The 21,500-nt window shown below is 37.3% G+C and overlaps 1 protein-coding gene across 10 annotated transcripts in view; it reads left to right on the top strand.

The window, feature by feature from the left end:
• Positions 1-21,500, top strand: part of LOC137240465 (serine-rich adhesin for platelets) — a 361,236-nt gene that overhangs the window by 82,844 nt on the left and 256,892 nt on the right. The window contains exon 1 of one of the 10 annotated variants that reach the window (XM_067766763.1): positions 16,774-16,791. The exons of the other annotated variants lie outside the window; for them this stretch is intronic. The gene's annotated coding sequence lies outside the window, so the exon portion shown is untranslated. Of the gene's footprint in view, positions 1-16,773; positions 16,792-21,500 lie in introns of those variants that run through there. 10 annotated transcript variants of the gene reach the window in all.

Genomic DNA, 21,500 nt, shown 5'->3' with positions numbered 1-21,500 from the left:
AAATTTCAAAATGGGCGTAACTTCGCCCTTTTTCATTTAATTCGTCTAGAACACTTTTAATGCCATAAGTCGAACAAAAATTTACCACTCCTTGTGAAATTTGGTAGGGACATAGATTCTGTGACGATAACTGTTTTTTATGAAAATGGGCGAAATCGGTTGATGCCACGCCCAGTTTTTATACACAGTCGACCGTCTGTCCTTCCGCTCGGCCGTTAACACGATAACTTGCGCGAAAAACGATATATCTTAACTAAACTTAGTTCACGTACTTATCTGAAGTCACTGTATCTTGGTATAAAATATGGCAGAAATCCGACTATGACCACGCCCACTTTTCCGATATCGAAAATTACGAAAAATGAAAAAAAAAGCCATAAATCTGTACCAAATATGAAAAAGGAGATGAAACATGATAATTGCATTGGGATATTGACGCAAAATATAACTTTAGAAACAACTTTGTAAAACGGGTGTGACACCTACCATATTAAGTAGAAGAAAATGAAAAGGTTCTGCAGGGCGAAATCAAAAGCCCTTGGAATCTTGGCAGGAATACTGTTCGTGGTATGACATATATAAGTAAATTAGCGGTACCCGACAGAAGAAGTTCTGGGTCACCCTGGTCCAAATTTTGGTCGATATCTCGAAAACGCCTTCACATATACAACTAAGGGCTACTCCCTTTTAAAACCCTCATTAATACTTTTAATTTGATACTCATATCGTAGAAACACATTCTAGAGTCACCCCTGGTCCACCTTTACGGCGTTATCTCGAAAAGGCGTCCACCTATAGAACTAAGGCCCACTACGTTTTAAATAACCATTAACACCTTTCATTTGATACACATGTCATACAAACACATTGCAGGGCTACCCTAGGTTCATTTTGCTAAATGGTGATTTTCCCTTATTTTGTCTCCAAAGCTCTCAGCTGAGTATGCAGTGTTTGGTTACACCCGAACTTAGCCATCCTTACTTTTTTGATATTGCATTTCTCAGCATCTTCTGTGTGGTAGGCGGCGCACGCTACCACCACATCACAGCGGCCAAAACGAAAGTGTAATATCGACCTTATTAGCGCGATTTGTCAACTACTTGAGAAGCTCTATGAAAGAAGTATCGACATCCAACTCTCTCTTGCGGGCATGAAAATAACTTACGGCAATTTTTTGAATACTCTTCAAAATTTAAAGTCAGTTATAAAGCCAGATGCCTCTCGCCAAACCTAATTCTTATTGTTACCAAAATAAAATTGGAATTGATTTTATCTTTCATTTTGCGTATTGCCATACTCTGCACACTCACCACTTTACACTACTTGCTCTACTTAAACAAAAATGTTAAGTTCATTTTAATTTGGAGCACGTCAGTGCAAAGAATGTCAAATACGTCAACACCTTCAAAATGAATTTAATTTAGTGCAATCAATTCAGTTTTGTTAAACAAAAAACATCAACGAATTGCAGAAGACAAAAGAGAAAAAGAAGATTAAATTAAAAATTTAGCAACGCTTTTATCGTTTTGACATGCGCGCATGTCACTTGAACTTTTGTATTCATAGGGAGTAACGAGTGGCTGCGAAAGAGTAGTGAAAGCATAGCCAGACGTGGCGATAAATGAAAAAAGGAAACAATTGCATATGTTTCGAAGACATGGCAGCATAAATGATATGTGAGTACGCATGTGCCGTGCAGTGAAATATTTTGAGATGCAGTAGCAAATTCGACGAATTGGAGAATAAGCAATGATTTTTTTTTTTGTTTCTATGAATATCTTAAGCGGTTGTCAGGAACAGACCCAATCTGATGAATTTCTTATAAAAGTTTGTGTTACGCTAGGTCGAACTGGACTGTACGTGAGGACCTTACGTAGACAGAACGAAGGTATTACCAGAAGATTGCTAAATGGCCTTACTTTGTCCAGTCAGAATACCCATCATGACCCTATAGTTCTCTCATTTCAACGGTTAGAGTAATAAACTCCGAGAGACGAGCCCTTTCTATCTAACTCACCCACTTTTTCATTTCCATCTATTCCTGGGCATGAACCTAATAAAGATGCATATTTATCCCTGTTCCGATTTATTTTGACAATTTTGGATGCTGTGCTTTGCGAGATTATTGTCTTGACATGGCCGTGTGGTCTGCGCTTAAGCTGCGCCGAGTAGTTAACGATATATTCTTTGCAACCAGGTCTACAGGTAGATTGCGCAGAATGACAGCATTCCGAGCTTTTTTCAGAGCTCCCGTTATGCTAAGCATTGATAGCCTTATCTCCTTATCTCCACTAGTTTTTTGAGGCAGGTCCCTTTTTGGGTGGCTGTCCACCAAACTAGTATTCTTCTAAATGCATAAAGTGCCGTGAGGTGCCTCTTCATTCGCTCTTCCACGTACAGCTTTCACGAAAACTTACTGTCTAGAAGGATTCCTAGATATTTTTTACAAGGTTTATCTTCATAGCTCAGGCGCAATTCTTGAATAATCAGCATCCACAGCATAAAGCCACCATTATGAAGTAACCTTTTTGCATATTAACATTTTTGTAACCATCCTATTAATGCCTCAAAGATTCTAAGACAAGGCACTTCTCAGTAGATTTTGTTTAGTGCTGTCTTTCTCGATAAGATATGTATGGTTTCGAAGGTCCATCGTTTGCTCAAAAGTACTGTATACTGAAATCCTGTTCAACACCTTCCGATTTATACAAATACATACCAATGTTATTCTAAATCCACATTTCGCGTCTGCAGGGTCAGATGGTAGAATACATTTCAGTTTATTTCAGTCGTTTTTTACTCGTCGAATAAACCACTATTCATCTCTCCACAAACGCTCGCATATCTGGTATATATATGTATGTATGCTATTGAAAGATTTCAGACACGAACTTGTTCGATAACGTATCGAAACCGATTTTTCAGCTTCAAATAAGCAGTGTAACATATTTGTTCAATAACTGCGAAAGAATTGAATATCTTTATTAAATTCGAACGCGTCCTGTGTTTACTAATGGACGCATTAATCGATCATCTGCCCCTTACCTTTAATATGAAAATGAATTTGTGTGCGTTATTATTGCTTAAACTCAAAAGCAGTTTGACCGATTTCGATATTTCTTTATTTCGTTCGTTATGGTTGAAGGATAGTTTAGAAAAATAATGAAAAAAAAAAAACACGGAATAATAAAAAAATTTAAGATAAAATATGTTGTAATTTTGATTGCAAGTGGACAATGTTGCTGCAAAGAGGCATAATGTCATATAGCTACCAAACAAAATCGTGAAAACATAAATATCAAAAGCTTTTTCCTGAAAACTAATAAGTGAACGTTTTTTCGCATAAAGAAATTCCTTATGCCAAAATCTTGAAATTCAGAGTTTTTCTTGAAAAATTCAGATATTTAGACTGCTTCCGCTGGTAATTCTAGGGAAGAGTAGGAATGGAAGAGGGATAGAGATAGAGATAACGAGGCTGAGAGAGTAAAAATTAAACTTCTTGAAAACTTGTTCATATTTATTAGTAGGCAAACTAATCTGCAGGTCAGATAACATCCGCTGAAAAAATTATTGAAATCTGAAGACTTTTAAGCCAGCTTCTTAAATAATTGTGTTCTAATAAACTGATAAATTCAAACGATTTATACCTACACTCATAAAAAAATCATAAAACTACTCAAAATCGAAAAAATGGGATCGATTTTGGCCCAAAAAAACCGTTACCTAAATCTATGTAGACAAGTAATTTTCTGAAAAACTAAGATGTTTTTTCCTTTGTTTTAGGAATAAAATTTTTAAAAATGGATAAAATTGTTTACAAAAATCAAAAAATTGAATTGTGTAACTTTTACGGGCGTGGATTTCTAGTCCAGGTTTACAAATTTATTGTAGAGTACCCTTATTCACTGAGCCAACTCGTACATGTACATATTGTGAGAAATATTCATTTAAGTATTCTTGATTGAACAAAAATGAAAAAAAATGTTTCCTCAAATTTGTGAAAATTTTTATACAAAAAGAAATCTTGCTCATTACATTGAATTTTTCTTCAATTTAAAGAATTTTTTTTTTTTTGGAAATGATTTTCCACATTTTAGGTAAGTGTTTTTTCTGAGTGCAGGAAACTTGAAATAATGACTCGGCGTGATGTTGAGGTAGTAATTTATACTTACTACTAACAGGCAGATTTTTAGAGGCTTCACTTCCCTTCAAGGGCAATAGTCACCATTTGTCTGAAGGGTAGTGCGCTACTGAAAAATAATGGAATTTGCTTCGCAAACCTTGAGTTGGATTCTCTTAATATATCTCTGGCTTCCACGCATAACCAAATAAACAGGAACCCAAACTGTTATTCCTTTTATAATAAAAGTCTTTCAGAAAAAAATATTTTCGGGCTTTTAATTTTTTGTAAGGACAGAATGAGAGTTCGGCCCTCTAAGTACGCATTTTTTTCGCACAAAATTTTGTTTCATCACAAATTAAATTTTATGGCGAAAAACCAGGTGCAAGTTTACTATAGGAAAGTGGGCCGAACATATGAGAAAATCATCATGCATCTCTACCCACATGGACTTGCTTGGAGTTCGCGAAAGCATACAGGAGGAAGAAAAATACTGCACCCGATCCGAAGAATTTGGTATCAATGGGGGTGAAGTGTTATGGTTTGGGGAGCTGTTTCAGCATCTGAAACTGATTGAACTACACTTATTGAGGGTTATATGGATCGTTTAAGACACAAATATTTATTAAATGATATTTTAAACCATCGGTGGATAAATTGGAGCTGGTGCTGGTGCAGGAAAACGATCCAAAGCACGCGGCACATATTGCTACTTAAATGTACCCCAAAGCCCAGAGTTAAATTTAATTGAACATTTTTGAGAAAAGTGAAGAACGGAAAGTAAGAAAAAAAACCAGGTTTCTAGCGCTGCTGTCCTCAGATAACGCATCATGGAAGTTTGGACCGTATAACACCTGCAGAGTTAACAAGCCTCAAGCCCGAGTTAAAGTTGACATAGTCATAACGCCGTAGTCATAACCATATTTTTACTTATCCATATCAAATTGGCATCAGTTATTGGTGCCTTAACCTAAAAATCGTGAAAAGTTCATAAAAATGAAGAAAACGCAAACAATTACAAACATATACCACAAAAATCAAGTATCTTAGTCAAAACGTATCCAAAACAATAAATAAAATCTACAAAAAGTTAATAAATTCTCCAACTCAAATATTTTTTGGTTATGTATATGGCGAAAAACCAAAAAGTAATGGGTTGGCTATGGTATGATTATGGCTTTAGCGTTATGGTATGCCAACATTAATCGATTAAATTGATATCCATAAGGTTGGTTCGATCAGCTGTCTTATCTGGTTATGGTTAAGTCACCATTAACTGGCCCTTCTATGCCTCGACGGCTTCAAGCTATTATTGATGCTAACAATGGACCGAGTAAATACTAAAAAACAATATTATTTACTGTTACATGAAAACTGTTGTCAACGTTGTTTTTACGTTTTTTCCGCATAACTTTGCTAATTTATTTAAATGTGAGGATTAAAATATATACAACTGTGACAACACATTTTTCAAAAATGTTATTAGTCTTTCAATCCAGCGGAAATGGGGGGTCTTTGTAGACTTTTGACCGTCACTGTACGCACATTAAAGCCTTATTACCGCGCATACATGCCTTAAATTGCTGTCAATTAGCCAAAAATATTTGACACTCATCGTGCGATTAACTCACACTAAACCTCAACTCACAGACAACTTAAATATTCTATTCGAATGCATTAAATCGCTAATTTGCGGTTTCGTTTGGCCAATTTACTGAATGTTTTATAGTGGCATTCAGGATGAACCGCAACCTAATGCAAGTCTAATGTTTCTGGGTGGGATATACATACATACTCATATGCTTTTTTTACCCCTTTTCCCAATCGTTGAAATAAGCTTTGCACACCGGATAAAGGCGCGTGCCTGTGACGTGTGCCAACACAGAGTATAAAACAAAGGAAGTTAAGTTTTTTTACTATTTCTTCTGATTTTACAGCGCTTAGACGCTATCGCAAGCAACATTTAGTTGACACCGAAATGACAGTAAAAACCTTTTAGCGCGACATTCACTACTTGCACTTATGAATACCTATGAACGCGGTAACTTATGGGCAAACTTGCACATATACGAATAGAATTTTGCCGTGTTAGTGTGGTTGTCTATACGCATACATATGCAATGGGGTTACCACAGCGCAAAGTCTTTTTGTTAGGTTAGGTCGCCACAGCTCAATGCTAAACGCGCACACCACGTACGCGTCCAAAGCTGACATTCAGCTGACGGTAGTTTCTGTCACCATATCTGTCTATAGTCGCTTTACAAAATTGGGTAATAACTCGATGGTGGAGAATGCATAAGAAAGGAGTGTGCAATAACATAATTACACTTGGAAAAAAATATGACATGTGTAGGTATAAATAGTTGTACTATGTACAATGTACATCGTACATACAAGCATAAGTTCAACTTGGGGCAAAATTAATCACCCTTCTGTAAAACGATTTTCCTGTTGCAGTTGGGATCAAATGCAATTCGGTTTTGGCATTTTCTCAATAAACAAATGCAGAAAACCAATCAAAAATATATTACTCGGTTTAACCCTTAAGGACGCGGAATAAAGCAAAGCAGTTCCGTGTTGAGCGCTGGTTGATCAGATGACCCGATTAAACTATTCCAGACGTCTTTTAATATAGTTTTCTGAAGTAACTAGTTGAAGTTTCCGATAATAGGAAGCCTGAAGTTCCGATAATAGGAATTCAATGCCCTCAAGTGCCTCAATCACGCCAGGCTAATTCTTTTCATATGTCCACACCCCGTGGAGCAGCTGTTAGCATAACAGTACGGGGAGAGGGGGGATTTAATCGTCACTTCTTCTCATACGCATTTCCCGGCGCTCCCTTTCAGCATGCATCAAAGGCGTCATAACTAGAAAGGCCATTTTGTCTTCACATTAGGGGAACCAAAATCCATATAGAAGCTTTCGCTCCAAAACTCTGTGTACAGAAATTGGGTGGGGCATTGTGGACAGAGTTCTTCTGTATCTTACACTTATGTAAATACTCCTTGAAACCGCAGTGCCCGTTCAATATCTGCGTGAGGGAGTTGAGCGCCCTTTTCTCTTTTCTTCACATCGTTCTTGCCACTTAGCTATTGTTTGTGCCCTTGCGCTTTACGTGGCATCTTCAGATGGTTGTTGAATACAATGTCATACAAATCGGCCATTTCTCTTGACAGGAGATCTACTGGGATTTTCCGAGATAAAACAAGCACCGCGTCGTCGCTCACCATCCAATAAGCACTTGTTGTTCGTATAGCAGCAATTCGGTACGCAGGTAATATATATTTTTGGTGAGTTATTTAGCTCTGTGACATACTGGTGCCGCATATAATATTAATGAGTTGGTTAAAAAATGGCTAACGGATAGCTTCGCCTGGGCCGCCGATTTGCGCATTATTCGCGTTATGGCTTCACTAACTTTAGAGACTTTCCCTCCCACCGTCGTGAGGTGCTCCTTAAATGTTAGTTTTAAGTCAAATAGGGCCATCGCCGGTGATGTTGTGCTGTCTTGGTCCTTCATCAGTATCAAAGAGGAGTACTCTGACGCTTAAATGGCTACCAATTATTCTGAGCAGGTTTGCCTAAGTCTCATAGCGCTTTTATTATCTGCATCCAGTTCGCAGTGGATTTTAATCTTCATTTCTATCATGCTCTCGACTACATACTATGTATGTTAGTAACCATATTAGGTACTCATATAAAAATATATTTCCACTTTCTTGTTTGTACTGTTCCGACTGCGATGTTTTGTTTTTAAGCGTAGCTCTTACAGTATATTTATTTTATTCGCATAACGGAAACTTGTAATGGCATAAACGAATCGATCTCAAAATGACAGTCATTAGACCACGTCCATCCGTCTTCAAACGGTGGGATTGGATGCATTTTTAAGTGACTTATCGAAATTTGGCATATAGGCTCCTTCGCACTCACCTCTTATCGCTATTTAAAATGATCAAAATCAGACGCCCATTTTTGTATATAAATAAAAATTTGGAGAACTCTTAAAAATGTTGTTACTCAGTAAATAATGCACCTTCAAGAAACGTGCTCAAAATCGAACCTTTATTGGAGGGAATTTCAGTGTTTCCATTTGCTCTTCCAGAGTAGCAGCAGGAGCGAAAACTGTGCTCTGCTACTGTTCCGGCTCTGAACATGAACAGAGCATAGAGCAGAGCTAGCATAAAAAAGTTTCAACATTTCTGAGACTAAGCTAAGCTGTATTTTTAGAATTTTTCATATAGATGAGTTTAACACAATCTTAAGCATTATGAGTAGATTGCACGTATTTTATGGAGAACGGTAGAATGAGCGACTCTGGCACCATCTGATATTGAAAAGTAGCCAACTCCCCAATTTTGTTCCAAGCAAATTATAAGAAGAAGAATTTGACATTGGCTTTAGCTAAGGGTATTGGCACACTTTGCAAGTGAAATTATTTTTCCCACTGGTTGCTAAATTTTCTAACATTTTTCGCAAATAAAAACTGCAATATAACAATCGAATAGGACACAAAATATTTTAGCAAGTATTTTTGTTGTATAGGGAGAATGTTTATAGCAGTGCTTCGCGAAATTTTGTATTTGAATGGACAAGGCGTAATAAACGTGGCGATGTTTTGGAATGCATAAGCTTGTGTTAAATGCATCTATATGAAACATGGCATTGTGCCGCGGCCTTAAGTTGCTGCTGTAGCTTCTTGTTTTTTTTTATTTCATCGGTACACTCACCTCTGTTCACACGTTACATTTTAAGTTGTTGTCATATATATAATCTATATCAATACCTTCCTATCTTCCTAATGTGCAAATTTTCTGTCAATCATTTGCTGAAACTGTGCAAATGTATGTTCTGCGCATGCGCGGGCTTTGTTAGTGTTAGTGGATTTGTAGTAGCGTGTGTAAAAAAAGGATTAAAGGGGTACCAATGGGTCACTATCCCGTTTACCCAACTTCTGCATACTAATTGTTATTAAATCTCAGTTTAGTCGAAAAAGGCCAACAAACACAATACAAGGCTTGATGAATTTATTATTTAAACATGGGCTGCAGCCACACAAAGTATATTATTTACATAAATAGTAAAAAAACCGCTAACTAGATTAGTTTTCAATTTATGCCAATCGTGGCGCCCATTTTGAATGATAACTAAGTGTGATATCTTCTGCATAGACGTCAAAATTCCAAAGTGATTGGATCACCTGATTTGTATTTGACTATCACTGTCTCATTCTGTATCTCTTTCTATCACCCGCTGAAGATAGGCGCCGCCATATTGAACACCCTGTCAAAAGGCTAAAAAGTAGCCATATTGAACATCCTGTCAGGCAGTTGACAGATAAGATATCACACTTAGTCATCATTCACAATGGTGGCGCCTACGCATATTTTGTAACTGTTAATTCTGTGCATGAGAAATTCGTAGTTGTCAGTTGCCATTATTTGCCTTTTTTGTCGCTTTTTGGTCACTAAGGGCTCATTTACGTACGTATATCTGCGCAATCAGTACAAATCGGTAATGCTATTCTGCGGAGTTCTTAAAACAATGAAAATTTTATAGTACTAATGGAAAACAAAAGCTTACTTTTTCATTTGGAGAACAAAAGAGCCTAATGTACAATATTGATATCAGCAAGACGGCTTGCTGAAATATATATATATTTAAGCACATTTTTTACAAAAATTTAACGACAGCCTTGAGATTTTGTCTCCTTCTCTCGTTGTATATCTGTACTGTAATTTTTGACAGGCTGCACAGTTCAGTAGTAGTGATAAAGAAGTGTTACATATATGGTTGTTGTAGATATTCAAGTACTAGCGCGCGAAAAGACAAAGGTCTACATAGCAATGCTCATTAGAGCAAGAAGCAATAATTTTTTTGTCTTTACTCTCACTCCACAAAACAAAATACTTGCGTTTGAAGTTTTTATTTTGCAATTTGTTCTGCTCTAAAATACGACGAAGCTCATTGCCGAGCCGAAAAATGCAATCACGTTTCAAGGCTACGCCTCTGCTCTTTGCTTCGTTCATGTTTGGATCCGGGACAATAAAAAAAAACTAAAGAGAAATATACAAATTTAAATCTCTAGAGAATTTATGCACCGAAAAGTGGCTCAAATGATGGCGAATCTTAAAAAAGATAATATGAATACAAGCGAAAGGCGATAGTTGAACTGCATTGTACGAGGTAACCGAGTACGCCAAGAATTCTGAACTAGAAAAAATTACTCAATATCGGAGAAAAGTACTCGTAATTGTTGTTGGCTGTGTTAAAAGTGTCCCTTTCTATGGGTGTAACACTCTCAAATTTTCATCAAAGTCCTCTAACGGGAGTCCCAACAAACTAGCAAAGACCGACCATAGGTAAGTTGCTTTTAGAGTCGTAGGTCCCAAATTAAAATTGAACGGATGGTTGGTGCCATGTGAGGACACACCGCGTGCAGCACATAGATTTCGGATGTTGGGGTTGACTCTGAATTGAATTGAGCCAGGGTGACTCGTGTCTGTCTTGCTAGTGTGCTTCCTTCTTTTGCAAGAGTAGGTCATTGTGTAATGATAACAGGTCCACCGGGGGCGTCTTGGCAAAGGCGGTTACCGATTTTTTGTGGACTAGGCCTAGGGCCTTCTTATTCTCTTCAGGATCAAACGGCAGTATGGGCAGGTATCGGTTCTCGTCATAGGGCTTATGGAGATGTTCCTTGTGTGGCTAGATCAAGCGTTTCTTTGATAAGGTGTCCCAGTTTCTGACAATTAAGCAAAAACTATTTGTTTAGCATTTCGATATGCAGTATTTTGGCAGGCCTACAGCCTTTTCCAGTATGTGTTTTTAAGACTAGGCGACCAAACTGGTGACGCATAGCACATGAGCGGCCGGCTTATTGCTTTATAAGTGGTTAACAACATTTCTTTTCCTTTTCCCTGCTGCAGGCAAGCGACTTGTTGATTTCGTTGCGGCGAAATTTAATTGACGGTAAAAGGCGCTCGCGCATTTCTTTGAATCCGATGTTTTCTTGGATTGGACAAGAATTTGACGGTTGGCCACTGTTTACCAATATCCGGAGAGATGTTGAAGTTCTTTAAAGGCTCTTTCTATTTGGAACGTTTGTGTGCAATTGCCAGCCGCGTAATATCCAAGCTGGGATTCCTAATATGGGCTCTCTAGGGTCGAGTTTTCTCGCTAGGTCACCTTTTCTTGCTAAGTTTGCAGCTTAAGACGGGAAATGGGGTATGATTTCGGGTACTCTACCGGCCGGAATAAAGTATGCAGAAGCTGAAGCGGTGACCTTGCGGAGTGGACGAACTTCCGTCGGAATGGGAAGAGCAACAACAAATTGATTTGTGAAGATTGTTAGGTATTTCCAGTTAGCTCTTTTGAAATTAGTTTTGACTAACTACGAGTAGATACTGATATCACAGTGTTGTTGTTGTTGTTGTTGAACAATTTTAATAATAAATTCGTAAATACATTGAGAATAACAATTTTGATAGATAACGAGGAAATATTGGAAACGTTTCAAGTAAAAAGTGCCAATTAATAATTGCATTCTTCTTTATGTTTTCCTTGACCTTAGCTGAACGCAAGCATGTCAGGCATACGCAATGGGGATTATAGCACCAAGCGCATATGTATGTATGTATGTAGGTTATATATCCAAATTGTAAGCGTATTTTCTTGTGTACTTTTCAATTGTTTTTAGTTTCATTAACTAATTACTTTCGGGTTGAATATTTTGCTATAAATTACGCGTCCGACTGTCCCTCATATTTGTTTGTATGTTTTGTCATATGCCTTTGTGTCTGCCTTACATTTTAACCGCCCGCTATATTGTCCGTGAGTGCAACAGTCATCGCTACTAAAAAAAAGACGTGACTGGATTGCTTGATAAAAAGGTGATAATTTCAATGCGTAAAAATAAGTAAAAAAACAGATATATTCACAATAGAAAAGCTTACAGAAATAGTATACGTGCTTACCCATTACCTAATTTAAATTTTTTTATATAATGCTTATTTCATTCGAAGAAGATTTTGCGAAGTGTTGTCGAAGTGATTGTCGTTTGAAAGAAATTAATTCCTCGGGTACTAGTGCCTCGCCGATTCTCATGTAAGACAAATGTTAGTAACGAGCGACCAGCCCCCGAATTCCAACACCCAAATTCCAATATTCGCTAACGCTAAAACTCCATCCCTAAAAATATATGTAAGAGTTTCAAGTGCGCAGAAAAGTATGGAACGTTAAGTATTAATCTGGTCAAAAGGAATAACAACTTATACTGTTTTAGATATTTATGGCGATGGAGTTTTAGCGTTAGGGAAACCTGGAATTCCAGGGCTGGAATTCGTGAGGCGGTCAGTTCTTAGACACATTTACACCTACATATGCACGTTATTTCAAGTCATGGTAGCATCAGAAAAGCGTTCGGTTGTGTTTGAGTTAAATTAGCGCTAAGGGTGAGTCTTACATAACGTTAACAAAGTAGTTTCATTTCGCGGCGAAACTAAACGAAATCATATCGATAAGTTAATTTTGATTTGTAACGAAGCGAAATGATATCGATTCGTTTGTTGAGCATCCTTGCTCCCCACAACAGGTTTTCATAAACTTGAAGTCTACTTTTAGGTACATTTGTCTCTAATAAAAGGTACATAAAGGTGGGATCAGCAAACCATGAAAGTTCGAAAAAAAATAATATTAAACTAATAACACAAAATATTGTTTCGAATATTAGCAGTTCTTTACATCACTATGCTGCTACTAAATAAATGCACAACACCAATAAAGCAAGCAACCACATATATGTACATATAACCATTAAAGCAAGCATCCACACATACACTTAAACAGCGAAGCTACCAGCGAAGAGGATATTTCACATCCATGCATATATGCAGTACCTAAGGCAGAATTTATTACTCACACATAAACATGCATATAACTAGAATACAAAACGTGAATATCAGATACATACAAGAGAAATAAATAAGAGGCTGTTCGCGAGAAGTCTAGTTTTTAGGAGAAATATGCGAACGAGGCAACAGAGAGTATAAAAGCAGCGCAAGCTCAGGAATAGTCAGTCAGTTTGACTACTACTGCCACAGTAGAAATGTAAATAAAGAACATTTGGCAATACCGAATATTTGAGTTATTTATTCAACAGTTCGGCGATCCGAACGTTAGCAGAAGGTGCATAAGTATCAGGAATTTCCCAAAATTCATTACAATATATATGCTATAGGGAATTATATTGACTACTCCATCTGCTACACAATTCCAAACCCAACATAAGAAATGTGCTACACATTCGCTTTTGTTTGTATATCAATATATAAAAATTTAATATCGGAAAAATTCAACAACGATTTTGAGGAAATTATTGTGCTTTCGTATGCCTTACCACCCTTTTTCGTCTGTCATTTCCCTTATTTGTCTAAAAAACGGCCTATCTCATAATTTACTTAAAAAGTTGATTTTACCTTAATGTAAGAATATCTCGAAAACAAAAACCAAAGTAGAACAATCTGTTTCAGTATTCAGTTCAAGCTAGCTGAAGGCCTTTTGAAGGGCTGTAGCAATATCTGGGTCTGGCCGTTTTCCAAATTTTGTTGGCCTGCGTAAAAGCTTACTTAATATTAGCCATGCGCAGGGCTTTGAATTCGACAAGTTTGCCCTTACTGGAAAGGGACTAGGCCTGTTTACCAGTTGTAGGTCATGAGAACAAGCATCGATATCACCGTATTTTATTTTTCTTGATATGGCTTACATCATTCTTTGCTGGGTACTTATCTATGTGATTATGGCGTGGTCAAAAGTTACAAATAAAAACAACTATTACTAAAGAGCGGCAAAATAATCGAAGGGAATACATACATAGATAAACGATAAATTAAAAGTAAATAAAACAAATTGCGTAATTCCACAGAAATATTTAAAAAGTTACCGTAAATCATGCCCGCAGGCGGGTGGAATGTAGATCTCACGTCAATATAAAAGTTTTATCTGTTGCTAACTTAAACTTGAAAAGCATAAATCAGATTTCACGATTAGCCAAATCTAGCTGACTTCAAAACTGTTTTGACAGCGCAAAAAGAGTTGCCTGTTTGCTGCCATGCATCAGTTTAAATATGCTATCATCAAAGGAAAAATTGTTGGTAGATATTAACTAGAAACTGTAAGAAACTCCCTCTATCTCGGCATTAGCTTTAACAGTGAAATCAATGTAACCATAGGAATGAAACCGCAAGAGTTTGGAGACACCGGAACTTAATGTTCTTTGCTGTTTCCCACTGGCATCAGTTATCGCGAAGAAGGAAAGACTGATGACAATTGGATTAACACTAATGCTAATTAGCTAGTTTTAACTTTAATGACGTATTTTGTGCCAAAGGAACCTTTGGGTTCAATGAGTAACGCATACAAGTTTATCGAATTAAAATATTCAATAACATTCGCGGTTATTATTTACTTTATTGCAATTTTTGTAGTTACATTATTTTGAGCACAAATGCATATATATATAGGTATGCACATATATCGCATATTAACTTCCGATACGGATTTCACCGACATTATTGAATCATTGTAGTGTCGTTTCCTACGGCAATAAAATCTGCGAATGGCATGAATACAAAATGATGAAACGCAAGTAAGGTAGGCTAAGTTCGGGTGTAACAGAACATTACATAGTTAGCTGAGAGCTTTGGAGACAAACTTGTCTTTTTCATGGATACATACAAATGGTAATACTAAAAAGTGAACCAAATTGCCTTTGCTATCTTTCTTCGAAATTTTCGGTATCGAAAAGGTGGGCGTGGGCATAGCCGGATTTCGCCCATTTTTAATACCAAGATAAAGTGAGTCCAGATAAGTACACGAACTAAGTTTAGTAAAGATATATCGATTTTTGCTGAAGTTATCGTGTTAACGGCCGAGCGGAAGGAAAGACGGTCGACTGTGCATAAAAACTGGGCGTAGCTTCAACCGATTTCGCCCATTTTCACAGAAAACAGTTATCGTCATAGAAGCTATGCCCTCACCAAACTTCACAAGTATTGTTCGACTTATGGCACTAAAAGTATTTTAGACAAACTGAATGAAAAAGGGCGGAGTCACGCCCATTTTGAAATTTTCTTTTATTTTTGTATTTTGTTGCACCATATCATTACTGGAGTTGAATGTTGACATAATTTACTTACATACGGAACAGATATTAAATTTTTTGTTAAAATTTGACTTAAAAAAATTTTTTTTTAAGTTCGTTTTCCGATTTTGCTAACTTTTATTTAGAACTTATATAGTAATAGGAGTAACGTTTCTTCCGAATATCATCATGATATCTTCAAAAACTGTCCAATTACAGCTTACAAAACTTTTAAATTACCTTCTTTTAAAAGTGGGCGATGCTACGCCCATTGTCCAAAATTTTAATAATTTTCTGTTCTGCTTCATATGGTTAACCCACCTCCCAGGTTTCATCGCTTTATCCGTCTTTGGCAATGAATTATCGCACTTTTTCAGTTTTTCGAAATTTTCGATATCGAAAAAGTGGGCGTGGTTATATTCCGATTTCGTTCATTTTAAGTAGCGATCTGAGATGAGTGCCCAGGAACTTACATACCAAATTTCATTAAGAGATTAAATAAATTTACTAAAGTTATCTTGTTTACGGACAGATGGACGGACGGGCCTGCCTAAATGAATTTCTTTTTGCGCCCATATCATTTTGATATATAGAAGTCTATATCTATCTCGATTAGTTTATGGCGTTACGGGGTACCGTTATACGAACAAAAATAATATATTCTGTGAGCTCTGATCCGCTGTGTATAAAAAGGTAGATACCATAGAATTGTTTTTATACTCAGCTGAGCAGAGCTCACAGAGTATATTAATTTTGTTTTTCAAACCGTTTTATTTAGCTTGACTTGACAGGCTGGCTGGCTGGCTGGCCAGCACGAATTTTGTAATTGAAATTTAAGTAACTTCCCGATAAGCTACAAGCTTGAAACTTGGAATATAGTTCAGAACCCGATGACAACGCAATAATAAGAAAAAAATCGCCGCTAGGTGGCGCAAGGATCGAGATATTCGCAAAAATCGTATTTGTGGTCCGATTTGGCTCATATTTGGAACACATAATACATACATGAATAGAAAACGGCACGTGAAAACAATCGCCGCTAGGTGGCGCAAGGATCGATATATTCAAAAAAATCATATTTGTGGTCCGATTTGGTCCATATTTGGAACACATAATACATACATTAATACATGAAACAATAGAAAGCGACCTATGATGTCCAATTTGTCTCATATTTGGATCAAATATTACATACAGTCCGGTAGAAGTGACATCAAAATATTTTGGAGTTCGAGAAGGGACAAGCATACGTGGCGCGGAGTGGAGTAAAGTCTTTCGAAGGATTACCCACGCTTTTATTTAATTGTCTGATCAACGTGCTAGATTGGTGAGGAGTGGGATGACTATTACCTAGGAGCTATCTAATTATTTTCTAGCTTTTAATATTATTATTGCTTCATGTAATTATTGTTTTCAATAAAACCGTTTAACTTAAACAATGTTTTTAATTATTTTATTTCCTATACCAATTTTAATTTTTTATTTTTTAACTTTTTTCTAGCTGATACCAATTCTTATTTCTTGGGATTTTGAGGTATGATATATTTAAACTATGTTGGCATTGAAAATTAATAAGGATAGCAATTCGAAAATCGGCGAAAGTTAAAGTTTTTCCATTAAACTCATACTAGACTTTGTACTATTGACTTTGTCGTTATGCTGAACCCAATTCTTGAGCCCAATTCTGAAATTGAATATTCTTCTACCCAATTCTGATCTACTGTTTATAAAAAAATTTAGATAGGGCGTTTTGAAGACGATTCTTACCTAGGGCTTCCTTCAAAGCTCTAGAGTTTGTAGAGGTGGAGCATTTCCGAAGCGGGAGCGGAGACAAGCTGATATCATGTAGAAGTCTGTATAATACTTATTATTCCTGATGCTGTAAAAATTGTGTGAGAAATAAAATTAATGTCAAAAAGTGCCTAATTTGAACTTCAGCAATAAATAAAAAAAAAAATTGACTTCGAAAAAGTGCGCCAATTTCATCAATTTTCAACATGAATCTGCAGAGCAAAGTTCTTGAAAATAAAGAATGTTAAGGCGGACGGGCGAACATGACTCAATAAGAATGGCTTATAATGTCGAATTTTATAAGAATTCATGCATGTGTCTCTAAAGAAAAGGAGATATAAAAATATAAGCTAGCCAGTTTATATAAAAATAGACATTCTATTTATATCATGGAAAAAATACGTAACAACTTGTTGAATTCGAAGAAACGAGAACTTTAAATCCCATATATGGCAAAAGTTTGTATATACATATGTATGTATATACCTTCAATATCTTGCTACTATAATTGCTTTGATTAAAACTATCAGACAAGAGACAAAAAAAGATCTAATATCCAATTCGCCAACAAACATGGCCATTATCAAAAAATAGAGCTACCCTAATGAGAAGGAGGACTTGCATTGCTAATAATAGCTACGCCTGAAAAGGAGATGATACGAGTTTTATTGTAAAACAACAAATTAGCAATCGAAGCGTGACCAAAAGACAATCAAAGAACAAATAGAAAATACCAACAAATCCCACTCGATTGAATAGGCAAAGATGTACTTGGTATGACAGGATAGGGTACTGTGCAAGTAATTCTGTAATTAGTCTACCAATTGGCCAAGAGGAATTTGAGTCAAGCAAAAAAAAAAAAACACTGCATATATCATTACATACTAAAAGATCAGCAGCAATCCTTGATATGAACGTAAAACACGTACATGCATAAGTGATTTGCAGAAATTAACCCTCGTCATTGCCATAAGGTCCATTAGGACCTATCACGTTGTCAACTATGGTATAGTTATCTAAAAAACTAACAGAAAATCACAGTGATTTAATGAATTCCATTAAAACAATGCTAGTAGGTGATTGAATACGAAGAAACATAAATTAACGAAACTTGTTATTATCGCCGTCACGTTGAAGCGATTTGAAGCAACAGCGCCTAAGGAGCCACAAAAGTTCAAACACAAGTTGAAAAACTCAAACTTAGGTATGTATGCAGGCAATAGGTCTCTTGCATAAAATCTGAGCATTTGCTCGGACTAGAGCTTATGTGTGGTGTGGTGGTAGCTTGCTCCGCGTACCACACCGAAGGTCCTGGGTTCAATTACCGGGCAAAGCAACATCGAACATTTAGAAACAAGTTGTTTCAATTAGAACAAAGTTCCTCAATCCGGGGTCGCTTCTCAGCAGTGATATCGCAAAGACTCCGAGTGTATTTCATCCATGAAGAGCTTTGAGTGAAAACTCATCTGCCTTGCAGTTGCCGTTCGGAGTTGGCCTAAAACATGTAGGTCTAGTCCCGCCATTTGTAAGAAAAATTAAGAGTAGCACAACGCAAATTGGAAGAGAAGCTCGGCCACATTTCCTTTCGTAGGCTATCGCTCCCTTTATTTAATTAATTTTTATTTATATTTTAGCAAAAACAAAAGAAGGGGTTTATCGTCCTCTCTTTCTCATTGCGTATTTACAGCGAATGTAAGGACTATCTATACTAAGGAGTCCTTGTTTGATGGACATCGGCGAAAAAAATAACCCACCTCAAAAAATTTAAGAGGGTATGCAGGCTGTCAATTCTTAGCATTACGGGAGCCCAGAAAACAACCCCAACGGCCGTATTGTATACCATTCTGAACATTCCACCTGTAGACCTCATGGCAAAAAACATAGCTGTAACAACTGCGCAGACCATATGGCTATAATGATATAGCGTATCTGCGCTGCCTGTCCGTATCTGTGCTGCAAGGAGCTCTTAGAGCCACAATAGAGGTTGGTGGTTGGCCCAAGATTGACTAAATGGCAGACGAGGCGATACCCGTGTACAACGATGATTTTAAAGTGATCCGGAAATAAACATATCCAACAGCCTGCAAGATCACTGTAGCGTTTTTCAGGCGGAAGTAGTAGCCGTAACCAAACCAGTAGAAGTACTGAAAGAAAATAGTCTAAACTACAGAACATCATCTAAAAGTGTGTTAGAGTGTAAGCAATCCTTGGAAATAATAAGGAAGGGGAGAAGAATACATATATATTGGGTACCACAGCACATGCGAATAGATGGGAATGAAAAGCGAATGAGCTAGCTAAAAAGAGCTTGGAGCGTGCTCCGTTGATGTTCTAATTTGACTGGTCGAGATTAGGAGATGGCGAAATTTGCATATGATCGACGCGTGGCGCTGTAAAGTGACGAAGATCATGTGTAGGTCTTCCCCCAGCGGGTTAGGGGGCTTAGAATATACTCGCGGTAGGTATGTCTTTCGTAAGAGGCGACTAAAATACCAAATTGATTCAAGGGGTTGTGTAGCGCAACCCTCTCAAGGGGTTTCCAGCGCAATATCCAATTCTGCAACCCAATTGTCAACCTCACCTACCCGTGGCAAATCCTGTTCACTAACAGCCGATACTTTGGTGACGCCGAACTCCAGATGGATGTAGGGCTTGGGAGGGAGGGATGGCTAAAAAGGTTTCATTTGGTCATACCAAAGTGTCCCCGAGATGGTCGGGTTAATAGCTTTATGGCGCTTGTTACCGGTACGTTACAGAGTTACATCCGGCAAAGGGCCATCAACATCAATAACACTCCCCAAGGCCTTCCTGGATTGTCCTTATCGCTACAACAACGACATGTGTAGGTCTTACAACCTTAGACGAACAATATTACTCTTATCAATGAAAAGAGAGGACTGTAGACTTATGACAGGTATTCTGAGTGGACAGGCATTCTGGCTTCACACGCTTTTAAATTAGGCTTGGTCAGTGATATCAGATGTATGAAGTGAGGGTTGGAGGAGGAAACGACACATTTGTGCTAGTGGCCTGCCCTTATCAGGCTAAGACTCTATCCGTTAGGGGTGATACAGCTGTCAGCAGCAAGTGTCATGGGTCTTAGAATCCATCTTGTATTTGCCAAGATGAGGGGGACATTTTACAACATACGTACTGTGTTTCTCAGTTTTGTCGTTAAACAATTTTCTGGTAAAACTATGGACTCATTCAGTATATGTGAGGTCCTCATGGACCGGACAGTTCAACGTAACCTTACCTAGGAGGACTAGTGTTTAAAAAAAAATATAAATATAGAAGGTCCGTTGGCAAAAAGTTGTCAGGCATTCGAGGGTTAAATCAAAGCATAAACATAAAACCAATTGCTATAAAAACAACAAATATGTCGTGAGTGCTGTAAAATAAATAGCGAAGAGCAAACATTAATCGAAGATGAATCAACATTCTTTGCGGTCAACGCCCCACATTTGTATGAACGATTTTTTTTTGCCGTTGGTGTTGCTCATTTTTGCTGGTTGTTTGATGGCACGGAATGTGCTTGCTTTTTGCAGTTTATTTTTCTTCTTTATTATTCCTCTACATCTTTGCTTGGTTGACCATTAAAAATCAGCCTCAGCACGATGCACATAAATAAATTGAAATTGCCTCTTAAGCGAGACCAACCCACTAACCATGAAAGCGGCGTAACAATTGCATTGGCAACAACAACAATGGTAACAGCAGCAACAGCCAAACAATGCGTGCAATAACCAACCACCTGCATCTTGGAACCATAAGCTTTTGAAAATAAGTAAGAATGACTAAGTTCAAGTGGAACCGAAAATTATATACTTAGCTGTATATTTTTAATAAACCCACAAATTTGTTAATGGTAAAAAATAATTTTCAAAAATTTTATGCACATTTTTATATTTAAATTCACTGCGAATGCAAAAATCGCCCATATCCCAAGGATAACAAAAATTTTTTAAACAAACTGGACAAGATCGCCGTGATGTGGTGGAAGCGCCGAAGATCCTGGGTTCAACTCCCGGGCAAAGCAACTTCAAAAAGTTAGAAACAAGTTTTTTTAATTAGAGGAAAGTTTTTTAAGCGGTTTGGAAAACACTGCACATGCCACACACAGTGAAAACTCATCTGCCTTGCGGATGCCGTTCGGAGTCGGCGTGAAACATGAGAGGAAGGCTGATTCCATGATAGTTAACTCAGTTTACAGAATCCCGCTTCTTTTTGACTGGACAAAACAAAGAACACTTAGATTTCAATCGTCCGGCCATATTTGGCATAGACGTTGATGCATGTACCTTACCAACTCCTCGCCGCCGTAATTGATTAGCTCCGTGAGCAATCCATCACTAACAGCGCCATTGTTGTTTTATGGTCTGGAACATTAATTCCATCATCATCGATGGCGGTCTCGGAGTTTATCATCTCTCGTGGGTATTTAATCGCTTT

The sequence above is a fragment of the Eurosta solidaginis genome, chromosome 2 (genome assembly GCF_040869045.1).
Source record: "Eurosta solidaginis isolate ZX-2024a chromosome 2, ASM4086904v1, whole genome shotgun sequence".
NCBI classification, from domain to species: domain Eukaryota; kingdom Metazoa; phylum Arthropoda; class Insecta; order Diptera; family Tephritidae; genus Eurosta; species Eurosta solidaginis.
Note: the sequence above shows the minus strand (reverse complement) of the source record. Positions and strands in the feature narration are given on the sequence as shown.